General features: G+C 32.5%; 1 protein-coding gene across 1 annotated transcript in view; it reads right to left on the reverse strand.

Annotated features, from left to right (window-relative positions):
- The window catches only part of LOC129952828 (protein dachsous), a 232,028-nt gene extending 228,051 nt beyond the window's left edge, over positions 1-3,977 (reverse strand). Inside the window, exon 1 of the mRNA XM_056065679.1 lies at positions 2,826-3,977. The gene's annotated coding sequence lies outside the window, so the exon portion shown is untranslated. The remainder of the gene's footprint in view (positions 1-2,825) is intronic.
- Between the last annotated feature and the right edge of the window lie 3,258 nt (positions 3,978-7,235).

The raw sequence follows: 7,235 nt of genomic DNA on the forward strand, positions 1-7,235 counted from the left end.
GTTGTAAGTCACTAGGCCCTGGTTCACAACGGACTGTTGCGCCACCCCATTTGATTTTGATGTTATGAATATAATAAAACAATTTTGAAACAAAAAAGGAATATTAAATTAGAAACGTAAAACCACACTGCCATTAATTAAGATAGGTTTTATAATTTCTTTTATTACTAAGTGCTTTTTTGTTCACCCCCCTTAACATTAGTATGTATCTATATTTATGCATGAATTTTTGATATCTCTTAAAATTTCATAGAAAAAACATTCTCATTTACTCGTACGCATTTACAGTCACAGTCATGTGAGCTTGTGCATTCATAAATGAAAATTCCAAGAGTTTAATTTTCAGTTTAATGACTTTTAATTATCTTATTAATAAAAATATTTCTTTATAATAACAAAGGATGAAGATAAGTACCCTCAGACATCAGGTACAAAAAAAAATCAACTAACAATTCAAAGAATTTAATAAATGTTTAATTCAGAGGCGCTAGGAATGTATACATAATACCCTTGGTACACTTGTATGAGTACAAAACATGTCGATTAGTAATATTCAATTAGAATATACAATGCACGGATTATATGTGAGAAAAAATTATTATGAAAAAGAGGGTGCATTGAAGTTATAATATAATGTGTTAATTGGATCAAAATTATAGAATAAATGAAAGAACAAATTTTTAAAACAAAAGAGTTGAGTTGCGAACTTGATTTTTATGTTTGTTATTTTACTAATTTTATGGGATTTTTGTGTGAATTAAAGTCAAAGCATCATCAAATACATGTGACTAAGATTAATTTTAATTGCTTTTTTGTTTCAAGTGTAAATTCAGTTAAGTTCATGTAATCTTTTTAGGTCAAAAGGTGAAAGTTCTAAAGTCCAATTAGAAACTAAGACAGATTAGGCAGATACATAGCTAATCTTTAAAAGTAATTTCAACGGATATAATGTTTCTTATTTCTTTTTTTTTGCTTAAAAGGTTTTTTGAACTTTGAAATTGCGGTTCATCTTAAAAACTACCATTAATGATTTAATGAACGGGAATATCAATTAAGTCCATGAACTTGCGGTGGCAATGAAAGAGTTTTATTTTAAAATTATGCTGTTATTATTAGTTAACTGCGAACAAATTTGTCCAATTCTTTTGTCCATTGTGTTTAAAAAACAAAAACACTAACCCAATGCAAATCTATGAATGAAAGTTCATTAGCCTTTAAAAGAGTTTGAAATTTAAATTTAAAACAAGTAATTTTAAGCAATGAAGGAGATTGGGTTTTTCGGTTACAAATGATTATTTTAATTACATTTCAACAGTAAATATACTTCAGTAATTTATATATTAAAAAATAAAAGTTGAGAAAAAAGCTAGAGTTAAGAGGAGGACCTTTTTGACCCAAAAATAAAAAATACACAAATGTGAAAATAGAACACCAAAAAGCAATCACTAAATAGGAAATGTATCAGTTGCAAGAGGACACAGCGTACAAAAGTTAAATTAGAAATAAAATATTGGTTTCAATAATCACACCTGATGTCTTTTTTAATATACCAATTTATCATTAAACAACCTTTTAAAAGTATGTTTAAAAGGTCTTCATTTAGTTTTGTAAAGAAAATAACCAACTGTCTGTAAATTCTTATCAACACAAACACATTTTTTCTTTTTAAAGACATTTTATTCTAAATACAATGCTAAATAAATGTTAAATATAAGTTTTGGTAGGTTTTTATTTTTTTTTTAAACATTTTAACAGATTTTAATAACGGCAGTTTTGGTTGAGTACAATTATTCTCAAGGCAATATATTTTGTATTCTAAGAACATGCAAGGAAAACAACGAACTTTTGGCTTGATAATCTGATGAGTTTTTTTTAAAGAAATTTTAGCATATTTTCATTTTATTTTCTGTTAAACAAAATCTAATTGTTTAACAGTTTTTCTTGAGATATGATGAGACAAAATAGGCTTTCGAAATATACGAAGGCGTACTTTCTCTTCAATTGAAGTATATAGAATCTAGTGACCATGAATCCTGTAGAATTATATCAAGTTTTGCATTCGACTCATAGAACCCATTACAATGACTTTAAACTTAGAGTCAAAAGATGGTCTCTTGACTTCAATTTTTCTAGTTACATGAAATCTTTCAATGTAAGAAAAACACAGAAAAAAGAACTGACAAGTTTTGAGTAAAATAAAAATTATTTTGTGAGGCTTTAGTGACTTGGATTTGGGACTTTGTGAGTGATTTATAGCCCAAACAACCACAACACATTTAATCTGTATTTGAAAAAAAATTAAAGATTACAATGAACCTATTTAAGTATCATTCTTAAAAATTCTTAATATTTTTTTAAGAAGCAAGATAAGTAAATAAGCATCAATCCAATTCAAGCTTTTTTTCTCATCCCAAATACAATTTAAGCGTTTTTTTTTAATACGAAACTCAAGCGCTACTTCTAAGCCATTGTAACCCTATAATAAACTTCACCACTTAAGTGTACATTCTTTTAAATTCCTTAAATCGTACGAACTTCAAAAGGCTCACATGAACCGAATCAAACGATACAATTTATGAATTACAATTCCCAAGTTCGAAACTCAACTCTTTTGTTTCAACCATCAGGACAATCGTTTTTCTTTCAGTGGCTTTAAATAACAAGTTTTGTATTTCTTGCCATATTTGTATTTTAGATCAAAAACTAACTTGAATTGATTCTCCTTTCTACACCTCAATTAAGTTATTATAAGCCCCCAAAAAAACACATTTTCCCTTAGGATAGATATTTTCTTTTTTTTTCTGTCTATGAAATATTTGTCTCACCTTTTATATTATTTTTTATATAATCCACAAAAGAAAACTGCTATATCAGGTAGATGGAAAATACTTCTTTTTGTTACATACGTATGTAGGTATATATTTATATGTATCCAACTGTGAAGAAGCCAACAGGTATAATAACGAAAAGACGACGACAAAAATACAGAATAATCCCACAAATAAAACAAGGCAATGACAGGTAATCCAATAATATAAAGAATTGAATGGAAAATATATCAATTTCTTTATAGAAACACACGAAAAGGGATTTTATTTTCTCTTTGATAAAATATTTATAAATCTATTTCCCTTTTTCTTCGTATTTATTCTTTATTTACGAACGCGAACAATTTTCTCGACCGACACGAATCTTCGAATTTGCTAAAAGTTTTCGATTTTCTTCGAATGAAAATTGTATACACTAGCAAATTTTATTTGATATGATTTAACATTATCCACGACGACGACGGCACAGAAGATGATGAGGAGGGCTTTTGGAATTAATTATATTACTTACGACCGTATGTTGAGGTTTTTAATACTTTTTTATTCCTTTTAAAGATCGAAAAATTGATTTTTTTCACAAGAAAAAACTAGATAATATTTTGGGTTAAGAAAATGGAAAATATTTTTGCTTCTTTTATTTTTGAATCACAGAGCAACACAAGGATTTTCTTTGCTCACACAAACACAATCAGGGAGAACTCGTTTTCTGCACTCTCCGTACATACATTTATTATCATTTCACTGGTTTTGGATTTATCCAATTTGATTTTTCTTCTTGTATTCTTTTTAATTTCTTCTTATATCCACTTTACTCAAAAATATTTCTTCAGTAAAATTTAAAAAAAAAACTCAATTTGATAGAAAATTTCATTAAATTCCCAACGAAATACCGCGACGGCTTTTTCTTCTACGATATATTTCCACTAGATCCGAAGAAATCCTGTTTGAAAAACAAAAATGGTAAGAATCACTTTTGATTCAAAAACACTTTTAGAATATTTTTGCATTTATCGACTTTGCAATTTTCTTTGATTTATGACTTTGCAAAAACTTTTATGCAGAATTCGAACTGTTAAACTTGAAAGATTTGCAGAAAATTGATGGTTAAAAAAATCGAATAATTCACGAGCGACAAAAGACCCTCCACATTGAAACTGTATGATCGAAGAACTGAAGCGGGCACATCCAGTTGACCATACCATAGCTGGCCAAGATCGGTGTGGTGATTATTTGTTTTGCTGGTTGTATTCTGCTCTCAGGTAAAATCTACCACAGAAGACACCAACCACACTGATTAGATACCCAGATAGATGCGAGGAGAGAACGCCAGAGAGTGGCGTTGACGGTGACGGCGACGGTGGTAAGGTGAGTGTTGAGGTACATAATACCTGTTTGCAGATGGACAATACACAAGGGCTATATCGAGTTGGAGTTGGAGGTTGTGGTGGGCGAAGAGTTTGGCCAGTGCAGCTCGACAGGTACGCAGCAATCCAGCTCAGCGCAGTGAGGCCCAGGCGCAGTCCGTTGATGGTGAGAGCACGAGGTGAATAAAAATATGCATTTCGTTTCGTGGTGCATTCGTTGTGTTTGTATGCATTTTCACCCACACAACCATGATTGTGTGGTATTTTAATGGATTTTCACAGTTCCATTATATGAATAGAGAGCGAGAGACTGCAGTGAATTGTTTGGATATTTCGACGAGGGCGGGGGATGCGGGAAGGAAGGGGACGCAGCAACTTGTTGTATGCACAAATTAAATACAAAAGGTAAGATAATGCTAGGTAACTGTGTTTGAATATGAGGGAATATAAGAAGTTTTCAAAGAAGTTAAAAGTAAAGTAACCCATGGAGGAATGGAAAGAGATAGAGAGCGAGGTCGCGGGCTTGAAATCATTTGGTTGTAGTTTTTGTTGTTATTTTATATAGACTATGAGTATGAGAATATGTGAGAGAGAATTTGGAGTGGTGAGATTAAGAATGGAATTTCCTGAGAGCGAAAAGTTGGCACAGCGCACAGGTACACACTACACATCAGAAAAAGAATTGTTTTTTTATTTTCTATTCGGTTGTAAGTGCTTAGGGAGGACAATATTTGGAGATATAGACAGAGAGAGAGAAAATAAATTTTATACTATAAGCATGAACCAACTAGGCAGATAAACTATTCCAGTTTGTTTTGTGTGTGGTTGTCGTTTTTTTCTTTGATTTTTTTCCTTTTAGTTGAGGAAGTTTTGTATTTTGAGATTTTTCTTTTGATTTTTTTTTCGAAGGGAATGCTAAAGAAATGAGAAACCTGAGAGAAGTAAACATTGACTGCGTGGTTGAAAGACGAATTGGGGTTTATAACACCCTTATAAATTTGTTTTTTAAAGAAACCCTCGATGATAGACACTAGACTATAGATGATAGACGATAGATGACAGACGATAGACGATAGACGATTGACAATAGACGTAGAGTTAAATAATTTAAATTCCACTCAAACAAAACAAAAAAATTTTTGTGTTGTCGGTGCGTGATTGTAATGTATAATTCAAAATACTTCTCAAAAGAATTTTGTAAACATATTATTATATTTTCTTTGCTAAACTTCTAGCAAATCACGTACTATAATTACATTTAAATAAACAATCTAAGGGATTGAAGTTTTATTTACTTCAATAAGTTTTCTATATCTTTGAAAAGGAGAGTTGTTGAATCGCCGAATGAAAGTCAAAACGAAAGTAAAAACAGATTTTTCTTAAAGCTTTTGTTGACTTGACTACAAACCTCAAGATGTTTTATTTTGTTTTGTTTTCATTTGATTTTAGAACTAGAAATAGCCAAAATAAAAAAACCTTATCGTTTGCATAAAAACAAACAAATTTGACTTCTAATCAAAAGAGCTGAGATCCAAACCTTAAAATACTTTTTCTTGATTTTATTTATTTTGGGCTAAAATTATCAAAAGTTATTTTTTGAAATGAAAATTTTTAAAAATTCATGACCAATTTCTACACCACTGCTTTTTACACATACACCCAAGCATATTGTACCCTCTATGGAAATTAAATAGTTTAAGTTTACTCGAAGAATAAGAACAAACACAAAAAAGAAACTTCACAAACAAATATAACAGCGCTAAGGGAACAAATAGGAGGAGAAAAAAAATAAATGAAAAAAAGAACAGGTTTCTTCAACTCCACACCATTTCCGTAAAGAGGTGAATTTAATAATAAAACAAAAACGAAAGAAAAAGAAAAAGAAAAAGCAAACAAAAATCTATAACTCTGCTCATGTGTGTGCGTTTTATTTTTTTGCTATAGGGTTTTGTTGTTGTTCTATTCCCTTTTCCTTATTTCCGAATATTTTCCATTTATCTTTGTATGAATACAAATTTCAACACACAGTATTTTGTGATCCTCGCTGTGATGGTCGAGCGAAGCGACGATGAAGTCCCGTCCCCAGTCCTAGTCCCAGCAAAGTATCCAAGAAAACATTAGCATCAGCATCGCAAGTTCTTCAAGAGTCAGTCGAGTTATATACGAGTTGGGACACAAGCAGTTCAATTCCACCACCAAATGGTAGTTGAAAGAAGTCCACAAAAAAAAGATTCCCCGTGTGTGAAATTCAAATTCCTTAGCACACATGTATGGAGTTTCATTAAAATGATCGAGAGGATGAGAAGAAGAAGCAAGCAGGCTAGATGGCTATAAGAAGATGAAGATGAAGATGCAGACGAAGACGAAGACGACGACGATGACGATGAGGATGTGGATGAGGAGACTTATACCTAAAGAGGAGCACAAGAGCAACAACAAATACCAACTGGAATTAGTAATCATTCTGAAGGCATCACATGGTGTGCATGCGCGGCGGCAATGGTTATTATCTCTCCCTGGAGTTGGAGTATTTGTCTCCATCGACGGACGGACAGACGAACGAACGTCCTTTGCGGCTGCTTGGCACTTGGCAGACGACGACGGACGATGGACGATGGACGTTGGAAGACGACGATGGAGAGATGGAGATGGCGCAGAAGACGTTCGGTCGGTGGTGGAGCACCAAATTGTGGTGTGTTTCTGGCCGTGCGCTAGGTGGCTGGCTGCTTTGGCATCTCAACAGAAATTGGCTAGATGGCCAATTTTGAGCCCTTATGTCGTTGTTTCCTTGTTTTGGATGTTCTTTTATTTGTATTTTGTTTTATTTCTGTTTCGTCCCTGAATCAGACAGACTTTGCGAGAAAAAGGCTTAGAGTAGAGGGATAGAAGTGAGAAGAAGACGCACAGCAAACAGCAAGAAGAACAAAAAAAGAACAGCCAAAAGAATTGACAAACATTTTTCTACAGTGTATTGTACAAATAGCAGCCCGCAAAGAAGGTTCTCTTTGGCAGCCAGCGGCGCAACGCAGCGCAGCGGTAGGAT

Source organism: Eupeodes corollae, chromosome 3 (assembly GCF_945859685.1).
Source record: "Eupeodes corollae chromosome 3, idEupCoro1.1, whole genome shotgun sequence".
Lineage (NCBI taxonomy): Eukaryota > Metazoa > Arthropoda > Insecta > Diptera > Syrphidae > Eupeodes > Eupeodes corollae.